Source organism: Manis javanica, chromosome 7, assembly GCF_040802235.1.
Source record: "Manis javanica isolate MJ-LG chromosome 7, MJ_LKY, whole genome shotgun sequence".
NCBI lineage: Eukaryota > Metazoa > Chordata > Mammalia > Pholidota > Manidae > Manis > Manis javanica.
In genome coordinates this window covers 117,215,768-117,235,119 of record NC_133162.1, presented here as the reverse complement: position 1 = coordinate 117,235,119, position 19,352 = coordinate 117,215,768, and the positions used below count along the sequence as shown (strand labels likewise).

The 19,352-nt window shown below is 36.4% G+C and overlaps 1 protein-coding gene and 1 non-coding gene across 10 annotated transcripts in view; one reads left to right on the top strand and one right to left on the bottom strand.

Moving 5' to 3' along the window:
- Positions 1 to 19,352, top strand: part of ORC4 (origin recognition complex subunit 4) — a 100,712-nt gene that overhangs the window by 7,309 nt on the left and 74,051 nt on the right. The gene's annotated exons all lie outside the window — the stretch shown is intronic.
- LOC118972856 (U6 spliceosomal RNA) lies at positions 9,648 to 9,754 on the bottom strand. Its single transcript, XR_005061990.2, has one exon. It is a non-coding gene; the product is annotated as a U6 spliceosomal RNA (small nuclear RNA).

Below are 19,352 nucleotides of genomic sequence, written 5' to 3'. Positions count from 1 at the left end.
ATCTTTAGCCTTATCAATGTTTCCTTCTAGAGCAGTCCCTTTAAAATATGCTGTAGAGGTTGTTTGTGGGAGGCAAATTCCCTTAACTTTTGCTTATCTGGAAATTGTTTAATCCCTCCTTCAAATGTAAATGATAATCTTGCTGGGTACAGTATTCTTGTTTCAAGGCCCTTCTATTTCATTGTATTAACTATATCATGCCATTCTCTTCTGGCCTGTAAGGTTTCTTTTGAGAAGTCTGATGATAGCCTGATGGGTTTTCCTTTGTAGGTGATCTTTTTTCTCTCTCTGGCTGCCTTTAATACTCTGTCCTTTTCTTTGATCTTTGCCTTTTTAATTATTATATGTTTTGGTGTTGTCTTCTGTGGGTCCCTTGTGTTGGGACATCTGTAGGCTTCCATGGTCTGAGAGACTATTTCCTTCCCCAGCTTGGGGAAGTTTTCAGCAATTATTCCTTCAAAGATACTTTCTATCCCTTTTTCTCTCTCCTTCTTCTTCTGGTTCCCCTATAATGCAAATATTGTTTTGTTTGGATTGGTCACACAGTACTGTTAATATTCTTTCATTCCTAGAGATCCTTTTATCTCTCTGCCTCAGCTTTTCTGTATTCCTGTTCTTTGATTTCTATTCCATTAACAGTCTCTTGCACCTCATCCACTCTGCTCTTAAGACCTTCTTTTGATGGTTTCATTTCTGTTATCTCCCTTCAGACTTCATCCCTTAGCTCTTGCATATTTCTGTGCAGGTCCATCAGCATGATTATGACTTTTAATTTGAATTCTTTTTCAGGAATATTGGTTTTATCTATCTCCCCAGGCCATCTCTCTCAAGTTGTCTGAGTGATTTTTGACTGGACCAGAATCTTCTTCCTTTTCATGGCATTAGAAGTGCTTGCAGGCAGGTGATGCATGTGTCATTTGGGAGAACAAAGATTGTTCCTGCTTGCTGGTCATGCCTTTCTCTGCTGCCTGTCTTGGTTACTTTCACACAGAGAGCAGTCTGTGGGATAATCTCCTGAGCTGCTGTGTGCGTGGCAGCCCTCGGGATAGCCTAGAGCCCTGCGGGGGTTTGCAGACATGCCGTGTGTGTTCTCCTGCATAAACAGCGCCCCTTTGTGCCTTCCGGACCTTGCTCCGGCTTTTGCTGCCTGTGCCATTTACCCACACACCGGGATCAGTCTCTGGGATAATCTCCTGAGCTGCCGTGGGTGGGCCGGCCCTCCGCATAGCCTAGGGCCCTGCAGGGGTTTGCAGCTGCACTGGTTGTTTTCTTCTGAGAGAACGGCACCCCGTCGTACCTTGCGTACTTTACTTTGACTTCTGCTGCCTGTGTCATTTACCTACACACCTGTAGTAGTCTCTGGGATAATCTCCTGATCTGCCCTGGCTGGGACAGCCCTCGGGATACCCTAGGCCCTTGCTGGGGGGGTCACAGACGCACCGGGTGTGTTCTCCTGCAAGAATGGCGCCCCTTTGTGCCTTCTGGACCTTGCTCTGGCTTCCTCTGTCTGTGCTGGGCAACTGCATGGTGGCGGCAGCCTCTGGGTCTGTCCCAGTTAACTGCGCACTGGGAGAAGACTGTGTGGTTCCTGTGGGTGGGCTGTTCTCCAGCTGCTGTGCAGCTGTGGTGGGTTAGCCGGTTTGCTTGCAGCATTGGCCGAGGAGAATGAATGGCAAGCTGCTATCACCATGAGGGGCCTCGGAGTTGTGTTGCCACCCAGAGGGTTAGGGCGCCTTAAGTTCCTTAAGATTCCCAACCTACTGGGCTGAGTGTGCTGGGACAATTTTGTCCAGCTGTTAAGCCCTTTTCCCTTTAAGGCTTTTAAAAAGCACCTGCTTTTCTTTTGTTCCAGGGAAGCCGGCATGGGGACCCACTTGCAGTCTCCTTTTTGGATTTTACTTTTCCTTTTCTCTAATATCCATTACACCATGCAATGTGTGTCTGTACTCCCAATGCAGATTACTTGGACTGGTTATTTAGTAGTCCTGTATATCCACTCCCTCCCCATTCTGATTCTTTTCCTCCTGCTGGTGAGCTGGGTTGGGGGGAGTGCTCAAGTCCCTTCAGGTCACGGCTTTGTATCTTACCCTTTTAATGAGATGCTGAGTTCCTGCGGATGTAGATGTACCCTGACTGTTGTACTGTATCTTCTGGTCTCTCTTTTAGGAATAGTTATATGTGTTGTATTTTCAAAAATATATATGGTTTTGGGAGATTTCTGCCACCCTACTCATGCTCCCATCTTGCCTCTAGTCACATAAACATGCATTTTGTAGAGAGTAAATTATGCCAAACATTTCCAAAGTGACTCTATCAATTTATATTCCCACCAGCAGTATATGATCAATCCCTTTTTTCTAGTCTCACCCACAGTTGATTTTTGTTTTTGTTTTTGCCAACCTGATGAATCTAGCTTTATATTATTGAGTTGCAGTGCTCTGGTTATTAATGAAATTGAGTTTTTTAAAAATGTACTGGCTGTTTGGATTTCCTCTTTGAATTGTCTTTTTCAGTCTTTTGTGCAATGTTCCTATTAGGTTGTCCATATTTCACTTAAAGATTTGAGCAGAGTGGTAAATATCTTTGTGCTTGGAGCATTTCTCATTCCCTAAATAATTCTGTGTCCATTTAATTCCTTACTGACTTTTAACTATTATTGTTATTTGAATTTTATTTGTAATTTTAATGCCAGGAAAAAGAATGTATTAGTGTGGTATCCAGTACAGCAGCCACAAGCTGCATGTGACTGTTGAACACTTGAAGTGTGCCTACTTTTACTGAGGAAGTGAATTTTTAATTTTATGTAGTCTTAATTTTAATTTTAAAATCCTTGGTTCTATTGTTGGAAAACCCTTAAGTGTATTTGGAACAACTTGGTTATGTAGATTTACTGTCTCAACTGTAAACTTTATGAAAGTAAAAATCTAGAATTTCTCTTGACAGTTTAAATTGTCATGTTCTGAAAATGTCAGATAAACATCAGATTTCTAAGACTTAGTAGGAAAACAAAGTAAAATAGTTAAACTTTTTATTATGATTGCAATGTAATATAATAATTTAATTTCACCTTGTTTTACTTTTTTCTATGTGGGTACTAGAAAATTTTTATTTACATTTATGGGTGGTATTGTGTTTCTTTTGGACAACACTATTCTTTACCAATATCGAATTATATATTTCTACATATTTACTTTATTCTTGTATCTACCAGTTTTCTTTGGGGATCATTTTCCTTTTGCTTCAGTACACTCCTTAGAACTTTAATGCAGGTATGATGATGGCCAGTTCCCTTAACGTTGTATTTAACTGTATTTTGTCTTTGTTTCACCTTTAATCTTGAGGAATGTTTTGGGGCTATTAAATTACAGGATTATGGTTGTTTTTCAGCACCTGGAAGGTAACGTCACACTACTTTTTCTTTGCTTCCATTATTGGTTTTGAGAAGTCAGCTGCCAGTGTATTCTTGCTGCTTTGAAAGAAATCTGTCTTTAAAAAATTCTTTTTGTGTCAGGTTTTCTGCCATTTTTTTCATGATTTTGTGTTGCATTCTTTTTCTGTTTTGGGTTCACTGAGATTTCTTGAATCTGTGAATCAGTGGGTTTTTTAGGAATATATTGCCTGTGTTCATTCTTACTGTTTCTAGCTACGTACTAAAAATAAGAATTGTGGCTTTTATTGGCATTTTATTTATAGTTAATTTTTTGTTTATAGTTAGTTATTTTGACTTTCAGTTTCTAAATTTTTTATGGGTCTGTTTCTGCTAGTTCATGATGTTTTTTTCTTGTGTGCTGGTTGTTGTATTTGAGAAATTACAGGACTGTTTAAGGCCAAGGATAATGATACCTTTCTCAAGAAGGCATGTTTTCCTAGGAAAGATGCTTAGTGATGCTAGCAGTATCAAGTCACTTAGTTCATTTTCAAGACTTGGGTTTCTTTTATGCACATGACATTAAGCAGGACCTCAAGTCATATGAGTTCTATTTTACCTCCAGTTCTCCCTTATTTTTATGACGTCTCTAAGATCTCAACTTAAATTGGGGAATGATTTATTTGAGTTCCCACATTAGGTGGGCCCTGTGCTTCCCATAGCCCAGCAAAACCACCACTAGCTCAGCCTTTCTTGGCTTTTCTGCCTGGACAGGCAAAAGGACTAAGGAGAAAGCAACTGGGTGTGTATGGTTTATTTTTCCTGTTTACCTTCCTCCTAGGTTTTGGCATGTGATTTCATTTTGCCTTTTTTGTTTTGTTTTTATTATGAAGTTTTTTGTTGGCTTCAGCAGGAGGATTGATCTGAGCTGCTTGTTACCATGACTTGAATCCTTTTTTTCATTCTTTTTAATTTTTGAGATTTGATTTCAAGATCTTTCTGCTTCTAGCCAAAATTATGTGTTTTAACTTAATTCATACATGAGTTTAAGTTTTTAAATCATATTGATCTCTACAGTATTAGAAGCTAAGTTAAAATTGAGAAAAAATTTTCAAGTATCTTCTCTTTTTTTTAAGTTAGTAGTTTCAAATGTAAAAGAGCACATACTTGAAGCATCAATTACTTCTACATGGCTTATTATTAAAAACAGCTCATACCAATTTATCAGTTTCCATTCTCTATAATATTGCCAGTCAGAGTTGCTCCATGGCAAACCAAAAATGGTTGGGCCTTTCTCTCCTCATCTTGTCCAGGCCCAGGAAGGCTGTGATGTTGGATAAGGTGACTGTTACCTATCTCCCTTCTCTAGGAGCAAATACTTTCAAAACTTCTTTTTGACTAATTTGGATTTTCACCTCCATTATCTAAATAACATATTGCTACCCCTTGATTCTTCTTTTTTAGGTATTATCTATTGACTTCTCCTATGGATGATGTACATTTAGATATTTTTCCCAGAAATACCCCAACCACTCTCTCCTGTTGCTCCACTGATACCTTAATTTTTAGTAAATAACCATTTAGTGACTGTATAATTTTGCAATATTTATCATTAATTTAGTCCCAGACTATTTGCTTGATGTCAGATGTATCAACATTTTTTTAAAATTACTTCAGCCATCATTGGGCGATTTCACCTAGTATATTCTGATCTTCAGTTTAGGCTGGCTGCTTGATGTAGCTGTCCTTCATGCAACCTGTATTCTATGATGGATCCTCTGCTTCCTATATCCATCCCATGTAATCCTTTGTCTTGTATACTTATTTTGTTTGGGCACAGTCTCCACTGAGTGGCAAGTTTTGAGATAATAGTTTTCATATAAATGTCTTTCCTGTTAGTTTGGGTGTAGAATTTAAAGTTGAAATGTTTTTCTTCAGAATTATGGCGGTCTTCTTAGTGTCTTATAAGAAATCTGAAGTCATTCTTATTTTTAACACTTGGCAATTCACTTTTTTCTCCCCTATGGAAGCTTCTACAACCTTTTTGTTTGAAGGTTACAGTCTTTTCTTATTGTATCCAGTGTTCTGAAATATCACAGTGATGTGAAGTGACTTAACTATAAGTCTATAGCATCTACTTTTCTGTACATTTCATGGTTTCTTACAGATTGGTATCCCTCAGAAAGTTTCTGGTACTTTTTCTATAATTTCCTTGCCTCTATGTTTTTGGTTCTGGAACTGCAATTAGACATTGTACTCATGAACTGTTTCTTTTCTCCCATTTTTCAACTTTTTCAGTTTTGATTTTTCGTATCTTTGAGATTTTCACTTTTGCTATCATCTTTTAAATTTCCAGTACCATTTTTTATGGCGTTGTATTTTTGTCTTTATGGATAATTAAATTTTTGTTTTGAAATTTACTTCTCCCTAGTTACTCTATTTTCTCATAAGTTACTCTTTCTGTTAGCATGTTTTGGCTTCTTTCATGTTTAGAGGCTTTCCTCAGCTATCTTGTGATCCTTGATTATATGTTCAAATTCATGTAAAGGGCATTAGAAAGCTATTTACAGCCTCTGAACTTGACTGGAGCTTTCTAGCTATTAATGGTTCTCACTATGGAAAGATTTGCTGGAAATTTTTTTGGGGAAAAAGAAATGTGTCTGTTTTTTCAGTTTTGGAAGCCTTTATCTTGGCCTAATTATAGTCCAATGAAAAGGATTTTCCAGCCTCCTGCCTCTAAGTCATTGGTTCTTGGCTGTAACATTATGACCCCCAGGGGACATTTGGCAGTGTCTAGAGACAGATTTGATTATCAGAAGTGGTTGCTACTGAAGACTGGTGGGTAGAAGCTGCAGGTGCTGTTGAACATCCCCAATACACAGGACATTCACCTATAACAAAGAAATAGTTCAAGAATCTCAGTAGCACTAATTATGATAAACCCTGATCCAGGATAAAAGCCTGATGATCAGTGCTCTGAGAACCCAGTGAAAACAGAGATAATGAGGTGAAGATTATAAACTAGGAGGCAGATGAAATCTTGAATTAACTGTTGTTCCCCATCCTTTATTTCAATTTTATTCCCCCTTTTCATCTCAAATTCTGCTATAGGTGCCCATCTTAAAACAAGCATGTGTTAGAGTTGCTAGTTTTTCCTAATTTCTTTTTCCCCTAATCTCACATTCTTGTCCCCAATCAATCCCCCTTTTTGCCTCCCAGTAAAAACACAAAATCTTAGTTTATTACTGCTTCCTTGATTAATGTGGAAATTGAGATTATTATGAAGGTTTGACCAAAAGGTTGAGGTCATACTTGGCAAAATTCAAGTTCTAAGTGTATTAGCTGTTAGCTTTTCTTTTGGTACACATACTCACATTTTCACTTTCCCCCATGTGCTTTCATCTTCCCACCATTTATAAAAACTTAAACATTTTTTATATGGTTGACTCTGACATGTCAAGCTATAATGCTCTCTTAAAATAATCACTTGTGGTTTATTTAGGTCTCAAGTCAACTTACTTTACAATGAGTGAATAAAAAAAAGCTAGGTTGCAACTAATTGCCATTAGATTTCAGTTGTTTGTATCATGTCCAGTGTGTTATAGCACCACTCTAATGCAATGTCTGGTGGGCATTATGTGTTTAAATATTTAAAACTGTTGAAACCAGTTTTATACATGTGACTTATGTTTATAAGTTAAAATGAAATTTTTAGTGTTACCACACTGATTATTTATATGGTCAAATCATAAACATCATCTGATTTAAATGTGCAAGATAATTTCTTAAGGTTATAAAATAGGTAATATACATTTAGGGTAAAAGTGATAAAAAATGAAAACCTATATTCCCTACACCTGGAAATAATTCTGTTAAGGTGTTGGTATATTTAATTTTAGTTTTTTAAACCTACATTTCTGTATGTTTATTAAAAGAGCTGAATCATAGGGTTTCATAGGTTTTAGGGTTTATCGTGTGTGCTTTTAAAGAATTAATATGTAGTTAACATCTTTCCATGATACTATGTTTATTTGCTTTACATGGTAGAAATCTGCCAGCCAACCCTCTGGGAATTAGTCTCCTAAACAGTGCCATGATCAGAGAAAATAAAATATTGAAAATTTTCTTACTTTCATATGTATATTCTTGAAACATCTGATCTCTTTAAAAACAACAGATGAGTTAGTATTAAAGTATTTTTAAAGTAGCTAACATATCCCTTGAATTACTGTCCATTGTGTTGCAAACATTCCTATAGGGACACAGTCTGCTAAAGCAGATTTTGCCCATACATTTTATTTTCCAGAGATTTTTATTTCTATTATCTAAGTAACATATTGCTACCCCTTGATTTTTTTATAGGTTGTAGATCTTACTGATGTAAAACTGACTAACTTTTGTGCTTACATATCATTTTCACAAATCTTCTATAAGCTTGTGTTCCCACCTGGCTTTTTCACAAATTATTAAAAAGAGTAAAGCGTATTTGGGTTTAGATTTCTGCACGTATTTTGGGATCACCATAGTTGACTGCAGGGAAAAGTAACAATTGTGACTTTGAACCTTCATTTCTCCTTTCCCTGCTTTTTTCGCATTAACACTTTTTTTTTTTAGAGCAGTTTTAGGTATCCAGAAAATTGAGTGGACATTACAACAAATTCCCTTACATCTCAGCTGGATCACCTGCCTTTATCATTAACCCAGGTTCCCTACTATTAAGGTCTTGCTTTAGTGTGTGGTATGTTTATTACAATTGATGAATGAGTATTGATGCATTGTTGTTAAAGTCCATAGTTTACATTGTTTCACCCTTTGAGCTATATACATTATGGGTTTTGCCAAATGTGTAATGACATGTATCTACCACGGAAGTATCATACATAATAGTTTAACTGCCCTGAAAGTAACCTATGCTCTTATCCTCCGTCCCTCCTTTGAAATCTTGGCAAACACTAACCTTTAGCTCCACAATTTTGTCTTTTGCAAACTCTGATATACAGTTGACTTTTGAACAACATAAGGCTAGGGGCACTGACCCCCTCCCTACAAAGTAAAAAATCTGCATATAGCACTGGATTCCCCCAAAACTTGACTACTAATAGCCTTTTGTTGACTGGAAGCCTTACCAGTAACAAACAATAAAGACATATTTTGTATATTACATGTACATATCATATACTTTTTCTTACAGTAAAGTAAGCTAGAGAATAGGCATATTTTTTTCAAGTTGTTGCAAATTTCCAAAAGCTTTTCAAATATATTTATTGAAAAGTATCTTTGTATAAATGGATCCCTGCAGTTCAAACCCATGTTCTTCAAGGATCAACTGTATTTGGAATCATACTGTGTGTACCCTTTTTAGAATGGCTGTTTACCCTTAGCAATGTACATCTAAGTTTCCTTCATTTCTTTTTATGGCTTAATAGCTCATTTCTTTTTAGTTCTGTATAATATTTCATCTTACAGATGGAGCACAGTTTTTCCATTGACTTACTAAGGACACCTTGGTTGCTTCCAAGTTTTGGCAGTTACGAATAAAGTTAAAAACATTCAGTTACGGGTCTTTGTGTAGACATAGTCTTCAGTTCATTTGGGTAAATATCAAAGTGCATAATTGAAAGATTGTGTGAGAAAAGTGTATTTAGTTTTGGAAGAAACTGCCCAACTATCTTCTACAGTGGATGTACTATTTTGCATTCTATTCAGCAGTAAATCAGAGTCCTTACTATTTCCCATCTTTACCAGCATTTGTTGTTGTCATTGTTTGAGATTTAGTCATTCTAATATATGTGGAGTGATACATAATCTTAATAATGCAGTTCCCTAGTGACATATATTGGGCATCTTTTCACATGCTTATTTGGCACTGATATACCTTATTTAGTGAGGTGTCCAGATTTTTTCTCCATGTTTTAACTAGTTGCTTATTTTCTTATTGTTGACTTATTTCAGAATACTTTGTATATTTTAGATCCCAGTCTTATCAAATACAAATACATGTTTTGCAGGCATTTTTTCTCAGTCTGTAGCTTGTCTTCATTCTCTAACAGTGTCTTTTGGAAAGTAGGAATTTTCAAAGTCCAGTTTATCAATTTTTTAATCCATAGATTATGGTATTGGTGTTTTATCTAAAAGCTCATTGCCAAACCAAAAGGTGCCTAGATTTTTCCTGTTTTCCTTTTCAGATCTTATAGTTTTGCTTTTTATGTATAGATCTGTAATCCATTTTGAGTTAATTTTTGTAAAAGGTATCAGGTCTCTTGTCTGAGTCGTTTTTTTTTTTTCTATGGAATGCTTCATGAATTTGCGTGTTGTCCCTGAGCAGGGGCCATGCTAATCTCTGTATCGTTCCAATTTGTTTTTTTTTTTAGTATATGTGCTGCCAAAGCAAGCACTGTCTGAGTCATTTTTTAGCCTGCGCATGTCCAGTTCCTCCAGCACCGTTTGTTAAGAAATGATGAAGGACTTTCTCTTCTGAATTGCCTTTGCTTCTTTGTCAGAGATCTTTGTATTTTTGTGGGTCTATATCTGGGCTTTCTATTCTGTTCATTGATTTCTTTCTCTACTCTTTAACCATTACCATGCTATATTTGTTAGTCTATCTTTATTATAGTAAGTCTTGAAATGGGATAGAATGTGACCTCCAATTTTGTTGTTGTTGAGTATTGTATTGCCTCTTCTTTGTCTTCTGCCTTTCCATATAAGTTTTAAAATCACTTTATCATGTACACAAAATAACTTTCTTTTGACTGGAATTGCATTGAATCTATCAAGATTAGAAGACCTGGCATCTTAACAATATCGAGCCTTTCTATCTATGTACGTGGAACATCTCTTAATTATTTAGATCCTCTTCTATTTTTTTAGTCAGAATCTTGTAGTTTTTTTCTTTTTTCTTTTTTATTAAGGTATGATTGATATACACTCTTAATGAAGGTTTCACATGAAAAAACAATGTGGTTACTACATTTACCCATATTATCAAGTCCCCACCCATACCCAAATGCAGTCCCTGTCCATCAGTGTAGTAAGATGCCACAGATTCACTATTTGCCTTCTCTGTGCTACACTGTTTTCCCCATGACCCCCACACCATGTGTACTAAACATAATACCCCTCAGTCCCCTTCTCCCTCCCTCCCCACCTGCCCTCCCACACCCCAGCCCTTTGGTAACCATTAGTTCATTCTCGGAATCTGTGAGTCTGCTGCTATTTTGTTCCTTCAGTTTTGCTTCATTGTTATACTCCATAAATAAGGGAAATCATTTGGCATTTGTCTTTCTCCACCTGGCTCATTTCAGTGAGCATAATGTCATCCAGCTCCATCCATGTTGTTGCAAATGGTAAGATTTGTTTGTTTCTTATGGCTGAATAGTATTCCATTGTGTATATGTACCACATCTTCTTTATCCATTCATCTACTGATGGACACTTAGGTTGCTTCCATATCTTGGCTATTGTAAAAAGTGCTGCGATAAACATAGGGGTGCATATGTCTTTTTGAATCTGAGAAGTTGTATTCTTTAGGTAAATTCCAAGGAGTGGGATTCCCAGGTCAAATGGTATTTCTGTTTTTAGTTTTTTGAGGAACCTCCATCTTGCTTTCCACAATGGTGGAACTAGCTTACATTCCCACCAGCAGTATAGGAGGGTTCCCCTTTCTCTGCATCCTCGCCAGCATTTGTTGTTCTTAGTCTTTTCAATGCTCGCCATCCTTACTGGTGTGAGGTCATATCTCGTGGTTTTAATTTGCATTTCCCTGATGATTAGTGATGTGGAGCATCTTTTCATGTGTCTGTTGGCCATCTGAATTTCTTCTTTGGAGAACTGTCTATTCATATCCTCTGCCCATTTGTTAATCGGGTTATTTGCATTTTTGTGTGTTGAGGTGTGTAAGTTTACATATTTTGGATGTTAACCCCTTGTCAGATATGTCATTTACAAATATATTCTCCCATACTGTAGGATGCCTTTTTATTCTGTTGATGGTGTCCTTTGTGTACAGAAACTTTTTAGTTTGAAGTAGTCCCATAAGTTCATTTTTGCTTTTGTTTACCTTGCTTGAGGGGATGCGTTCAGGAAGAAGTTGCTCATGCTTATATTCAGCAGATGTTTGCCTATGTTGTCTTCTAAGACTTTTATGGTTTCATGACTTACATTCAAGTCTTTAATTCATTTTGAGTTTATTTTTGTGCATGCAGTTAAACAATAATCTAGTTTCATTCTCTTGCATGTAGCTTTCCAGTTTTGCCAACACCAGTTGTTGAAGAGGCTGTCATTTCCGCATTGTATATCCATGGCTCCTTTATCATATATTAATTGGCCATATATGGTTGGGTTTATATCAGGGCTCTCTAGTGTGTTCCATTGATCTATGGGTCTGTTCTTGTGCCAGTACCAAATTGTCTTGATTATTGTGGCTTTGTAGTAGAGCTTGAAGTTGAGGAGCATAATGCCCCCAGGTTTATTTTTCCTTCTCAGAATTGCTTTGGCTATTCAAGATCTTTTGTGGTTCCATATGAATTTTAGAATGATTTACTCTAGTTCGTTGAAGAATGCTATTGGTATTTTGATTGGAATTGCATTGAATCTATAGATTGCTTTAGGCAGGATGGCCATTTTGACAATATTAATTCTTCATATCCATGAGCATGGGATGAGTTTCCATTTATTGGTATCTTCTTTAATTTCTCTTAAGAGTGTGTGATTTTCAGAGTATAGGTCTTTCATTTCCTTGGTTAGGTTTATTCCTAGGTATTATTCTTTTTGATGCAACTGTGAATGTAATTGTTTTCCTGATTTCTCTCTCTGCTAGTTCATTGTTAGTGTATAGGAATGCCACAGATTTCTATGTATTAATTTTGTATCCTGCAACGTTGCTAAATTGAGATATTAGATCTAGTAGTTTTGGAGTGGATTCTTTAGGGTTTTCTGTGTACAATATCATGTCATCTGCAAACAGGGACAGTTTAAATTCTTCCTTGCCAATCTGGATGCCTTTTGTTTATTTGTGTTGTCTGATTGCTGTGGCTAGGATCTCCAGTACTATGTTGAATAGAAGTGGGGAAAGTGGGCATCCTTGTCTTGTTCCCAGTCTTAAAGGAAAAGCTTTTAGCTTTTCGCTGTTAAGTATGATGTTGGCTGTGAGTTTGTCATATATGGCCTTTATTATGTTGAGATACTTATCCTCTATACCCATTTGTTGAGAGTTTTTATCATGAATGAATGTTGAATTTTGTCAAATGCTTTTTCAGCATCTATGGAGATGATCATGTGGTTTTTGTCCTTTTTGTGGATGATGTTGATTGATTTTCAAATGTTGTACCATTCTAGCATCCTTGGAATAAATCCTTCTTGATCATGATGGATGATCTTTTTCATGTATTTAGAATTCGGTTTACTAATATTTTTTTGAGTATTTTTGCATCTATGTTCATCAGGGATATTGGTCTGTAATTTTCTTTTTTTGTGTTGTCTTTGCCTGGTTTTGGTATTAGAGTGATGCTGGCCCCATAAAATGAGTTTGGAAGTATTCCCTCTTCTGCTCTTTAGAAAGCTTTACAGAGAATGGGTATTAGGTCTTCACTAAATGTTTGATATAATTGAGTGGTGAAGCCATCTTGTCCAGATATTTTGCTCTTAGGTAGGTTTTTGATTACCAGTTCAATTTTATTCCTGGTAATTGGTCTGTTCAGATTTTCTGTTTCTTACTTGGTCAGCCTTGGAAGGTTGTATTTTTCTAGAAAGTTATGTTTCTTCTAGGTTATCCAGTTTGTTAGCATATAAGTTTTCTTAGTATTCTCTCATAATTCTTTGTATTTCTGTGGTGTCTGTAGTGATTTTTCCTTTCTCATTTCTGATTCTATTTCTGTGTGTAGACTCTCTTTTTTTCTTGATAAGTCTGGCTAAGGGTTTATCTATTTTATTTTCTCAGAGAACCAGCTCTTGTTTTCATTGATTCTTTCTGTTGTTTTATTCTTCTCAATTTTATTTATGTCTGCTCTAATCTTTATTATGTCCCTCTTCCTACTGACTTTGGGCCTCATTTGTTCTTCTTTTTCTAGTTTCATTAATTGTGAGTTTAGACTGCTTATATTGGATTGTTCTTCTTCCCTCCGGTAGGCCTGTATTGCAGTATACTTTCCTCTGAGCATGGCCTTGGCTGCATTCCACAGATTTTGCAAGGTTGAATAATTATTGTCATTTGTCTCCATATATTGTTGATCTCTGTTTTTAGTAGGTCATTGATCCATTGGTTATTTAGGAGCATGTTGTGAAGCCTCCATGTGTTTGTGGGATTTTTCATTTTCTTTACGTAATTTATTTCGAGTTTCATACCTTTGTGCTCTGAGAAACTGGTTGGTACAATTTCAATCTTTTTGAATTTATTGAGGCTCTTTTTATGGCCTAGTATATGATCTATTCTTGAAAATGTTTCATGTGCACCTGAGAAGAATGTGCATTCTGCTGCTTTTGGGTGTAGAGTTCTATTGATGTCTGTTAGGTCCATCTGTTCTAATATGTTGTTCAGTGTCTCTGTATCCTTACTTATTTTCTGTCTGTTTGATCTGTCCTTCAAAGTGAGTGGACTGTTGAAGCCTCCTAGAATGAATGCATTGCATTCTATTTCCTCTTTTAATTCAGTTAGTATTTGTTTCACATATGTAGGTGCTCCTGTATTGGGAGCATGGATATTTATAATGGTTGTATCTTTTTGTTGGATTGACCCCTTTATCATTATGTAATATTCTTCTTTGTCTCTTGTGACTTTCTTTGTTTTGAAGTCTATTTTGGCTGATACAAGTACTGCAACTCCTGCTTTTTTCTCTCTATTAGTTGCATGAAATATGTTTTTCCATCCCTTCACTTTTAGTCTGTGTATGTCTTTGGGTTTAAAGTGAGTCTCTTGTAGGCAGCATATAGATGGGTCTTGTTTTTTTATCCATTCAGTGACTCTATGTCTTTTGATTGGTGCATTCATACCATTTACATTTAGGGTGATTATCGATAGGTATGTACTTATTGCTATTGCAGACTTTAGATTCATGGTTACCAAAGGTTCAAGGTTAACTTCGTTACTATCTAAGAGTCTAATTTAACTCATTTAATATGCTATTGCAAACATAATCTAAGGGTTCTTTTTCTTCTCCTTTTTCTCCCTCCTCCATTCTTTATATATTAGGTGTCATATTCTATACTCTTTGTCTATCCCTTGATTGACTTTGGAGGTAGTTAATTTAATTTTGCATTTGCTTAGTAATTAGCTGTTCTGCTTTCTTTACTGTGGTTTAATGACATCTGTTGACAGCTATTATACCTTAGGAAGACTTCCATCTATAGCAGTCCCTCCAAAATACACTGTAGAGATAGTTTGTGGGAGGTAAATTCTCTCAACTTTTACTTATCTGGAAATTGTTTAATCCCTCCTTCAAATTTAAATGATAATCTTGCCAGATAAAGTAATCTTAGTTCCAGTCCCTTCTGCTTCATTGCATTAAATACATCATGCCACTCCCTTCTGGCCTGTAAGATTTCTGCTGAGAAGTCTGATGATAGCCTAATGGGCTTTCCTTTGTATGTGATCTTATTTCTCTGTCTGCTTTTAGTATTCTGTCCTTATCCTTGATCTTTGCCATTTTTAATTACCATATGTCTTGGTGTTGTCTTCCTTGGGTCCCTTGTGTTGGGAGATCTGTGGATCTCTATGTCCTGAGAGACTATCTCCTTCCCCAGATTGGGGAAGTTTTCAGCAGTTACCTCCTCAATAACATTGTCTATCCCTTTATGTCTCTTCTTCTTCTTCTTCTACTCCTATAATAAGAATATTGTTCTGTTTGAATTGGTCACACAGTTCTCTCAATACTCTTTCATTCTTAGAGATCCTTTCTTCTCTCTGTGCCGCAGCTTCTTTGGATTCCTCTTCTCTGGTTTCTATTTCATTTATCATCTCCTCCAGTGTATCCAGTCTGCTTTTAATACCCTCCATTGTGCTCTTCAATGATTGGATCTCCAACCGGAATTCATTACTGAGTTTTTGAATATTTTTCCGTACCTCCATTAGCATTTTAATGATTTTTATTTTGAACTCCCTTTCAGGAAGAGTCATGAGGTCCATGTCATCTTTCTCAGGGGTTATATTAATTTTACTTTAAACCAGGTTCCTTAGGCTTTTCATATTTGTTTATGGCGCCCTCTAGTGTCCAGGAGCTCTACTCTCTGGACCTGCTCAGACCCTGAAGCAATGTCACTGGTCACAGGGGAGTGGTATTGGTGCCTGTTGGGAGGAAAGAGCTGTTCTCTGCTTCTTGGCTGCTGTGCTTGTCTCCACTGCCTGAACCAGTGGGCTGAGCACACAGGTATAAGCTTTTGTCCCAGAGCAGCCAGATATGGATCCCTGCTTTCCACAAGTGGCTGGAATCTCAGTCTCTTCCGGAATTCTGCCTATCTTAGCTTTCCAACCCTGTGATCACAAGAGTATTATGAAAGCCCCATGAAATGTAGGTTTGTTCTCCCAGAGCAGATCTCCAGCATTAGGTATTCAGCAGTCCCAGGCCTCCACTCCCTACCTGCTCAGTTTCTCTTCCTCCCGCCAGTGAGTTGGCATGGGGGAAGGGCTTTGGTCCTGCTGGGACACAGCTTTGGTATGTTACCCTGTTCCGTGCGGTCTGCTCTTTTCTACATGTGTGTGCAGTCTGGCACAGTCATCTTTTCTGTTGTTCTCTCGGTATTAGTTGTATTAATTATATATTTTTTTTGTATAATATGCTGTTTTAGGAGGAAGCCTCTGTCTCACCTCTCACACCGCTATCTTTAATCCCCTCCTCTTTTGGAGAATCTTGTAGTTTTCTGCATAAATTTTGTATGTATTTTGTTAGGTTTATTTTTGTAAATATTTTGTGGAGTTTTTTTTTTCAGCCCTTACATAAGTAGTATTGTGTTTTTTAATTTCAAATTCCAGTTGTCATTACTGTTGTGTAGGAAAGCAGTTGCTGTTGGTATATTAACCTTTCTTTAATAGCTTGCAGCCATGCTTAAATAGCTTATTAATTCCAGTAGTTTTGTGTGCATGGATGCTTTGGGATTTTTTACATACACAATCCTGATATCTGCAGATGGAGTTTTATTTCTTCTTCCCTACCTGTATACCTTTTACTTACTTTTCTTGTCTTACTGCATTAGCAAAGGGTTCCAGTACGATGCTGAATAGCGGTGGTGATTCTTGCATTGTTCTTGATCTTAGAGGGAAAGCATATACTTTCTCACTATTAAAAGTCACGATACCTGTAGATTTTTTTTAAGTTCTTTTTACTAAGTTGAATAACTTCCCTTTAATTCAGTTTGCTGAAATACTTAATCATGAATGGGTGTTGGATTTTATTAAATGCTTTTCCTGCATTCAGTGATAAAATCATGATTTTTCTCCTTTATCCTCTTGATGTTATGGATTACATCAGTTGCTTAGGAATGTTAAATGAGTCTTGCATACGTGGAATAAATCCACTTATTCTTTGTTTATAATTCTTTTTATATATTGTGTGATTCAGTTTTTCCTTAAGTGTTTGGTAGAATTCACCAATGAACTCTGATATTTTCTGTTTTAGAAAAGATTATTTAATTATTGACTCAATTTTTTAATAGATAGAAGCTTATTCATATTATCTATTTCTTCTTGTATAAGTCTTGCTAGGTTGTGTCCTTCAAAGAATTGGTTCGTTTAATCCAAGTATTAAGATTGTGCTTACACAGTTTGTAATTTTTCTTTGTTATCATCTTAAGGCCCCTAGGATCAGTAGTGATGGCCCTGCTTTAATTTCTGATGTTGGTCGTTTGTGTCTTCTCTTTATTTAGTCTTTTTTTCTTAGCCTGGATAGAGGTTTATCAGTTCTAAATTTTAAATGAAATGGTTTTTTATTTTGTTGATTTCCCTGATTGATTTCTTATTTTCAGTTTCATTGACTTCTCTAATTTGTATTCTTTTCTTCTCACTTTGGGTACAATTTGCTTTAATTATACTGAAGTTAATTGACTTTTAGGTCTCTTTTCTGTTCTAATATATTCATTCAGTGCTTTAAATTTCTCTCTGAGGACTGCTTTTGCTACATCTCATATTTTTGGTGAGTTTTATATTCATTTTTATTTCGTTCACAACTTTTTATTTTTCTCTATTTGTCTTTGATCCATGTGTTGTTGAGAAGCATTTAACCCCTGTATTGTGGTAATTTCTAGCTATATTTGTATTATTTGATTTAGTTTAATTCCATTATGGTGTTAGAGCATACTTTATGTGATTTATATTTTTTAAAATTTAAGGTATGTTTTATGACCCAGAATGTGGTCTGTCTTAGTGAATATACAATGTGAGCTTGAGATGAATGTGTATTCTGCTTTTGTTGGATTCAGTATTCTGTAAATATCAATTAGGTGCTCTTGACTGTTGGTCGTGTCCAATTCAAGTGTCCTTACTGATTTTCTATTCAATTATAAATAGAGGGATGTTGATGTTTCCAAGTATAAAGGTGGATTCATTAGTTTCTTCGTGCAGTTCTGTCAGTGTAATGTCATGTATTTTGACCCTCTATTGCTAGACATGCACATTTTCAGTATTACTGTCTTATTAGAGAATTAACTCTTATTGTTTATGTAATGCCCTCTTTGTCTTGCTTCTTGCTCTTAAATTTTCTTTGTCTGAAATTAATATAGCCACTTCTCAACTTTCTTTTGATTAGTATATATCTTCCTCCATCTCTATACTTTAATTCTGTCATTATAGTCAAAGTGGGTTTCTTGTAGGCAGCATAAGTTGCGTCTCGTTCTTTTACCCACTCTGACAGTCTCTCTTTTTAATCGGTGTATATATTTAGACCATTGGTCATTAGTGACAGATTAATATCTACCACATTTATTGCTGTTTTCTTTTTGTTGCCCTTATTCTTTCTTTTTTTGCCTTTGAGAATTTTTTATCGTTCAGTCAAGCATACCGTTTTCTTTTTTACTTTTTTAGCAGTTGCTGTAGCTCGCAACATACATGTATAAGCAGTTCAAGTCCACTTTTAAGTAACACTATGCCATTTAACAGGTAGTACAAATATTAAATAACAATATTTCCAGTTCCTCAGCCCTATACCTTATAACATTCTTGTTCAATTATTCCTACATTGCATATCAAAGGCATTCTTTATTTCTGTTTTACTCTTTTGATTTCTGGCATATCCTTTGGCTTCATTCTTAGAGTTTTCATCTCTCTGCTTACATTGCCCATCTGTAATTGCAGGTTGTCTGCTTTGTCAGTTAGAGCCTTTAGCATATTAGTCATGTTATTTTAAATTCCCAGACTGTCAATTCCAAAATTTCTGCCATATCTGAGTCTCATTTTGTCTCTTCAGTCTCTTCAAGCTGTGGTTTGTTTTTTTTATTTTAGTATGCCTTGCAATTTTTTGCTGAAAGACAGACATGATGTACTGGGTGTAAGGAACTCGGTAAACAGGTCTTTAGTATGAGATTTTTATGTTCATTCAGCTCGAAGTTGTTGCTGGGCAGCTGTGTCTGGGGAGGTTTCTCCCTGTGCATTATGTGAAACCTCAACTGGGATGGGGAAGGGTTCTTGACGCTGAATGAGAAAGAATTCTCAAGAAGGTCACATGAGTAAAGGTAAGGAAGGAATTCATTAAAACGGGAGTAGCAGGGAATGGCAGCAGCTTTGAGGGCTGCAGAGAGCAAGACAGAACAGGGAGGAAAGGGAAGCTCATTGAACTTCTGTTTGGCATAGGGCAGATCCCTTGCCAACTCCTGAAGCCAGGGTTACCTACCATCCATTTGAATCTGCACGGTGTGGGAACTAAGTGCCTACCACCCCAGGATTTTGGGGGAGCAGCAGAACACTGGATGGAGTGAGATTATGTTCTGAGAAATTCCCAAAGGCAAAGAAAGGAGATATTTTCAGGCAGGCTATCACAGAGCATGAACATACAGCGGCAGTCCTGTCTGG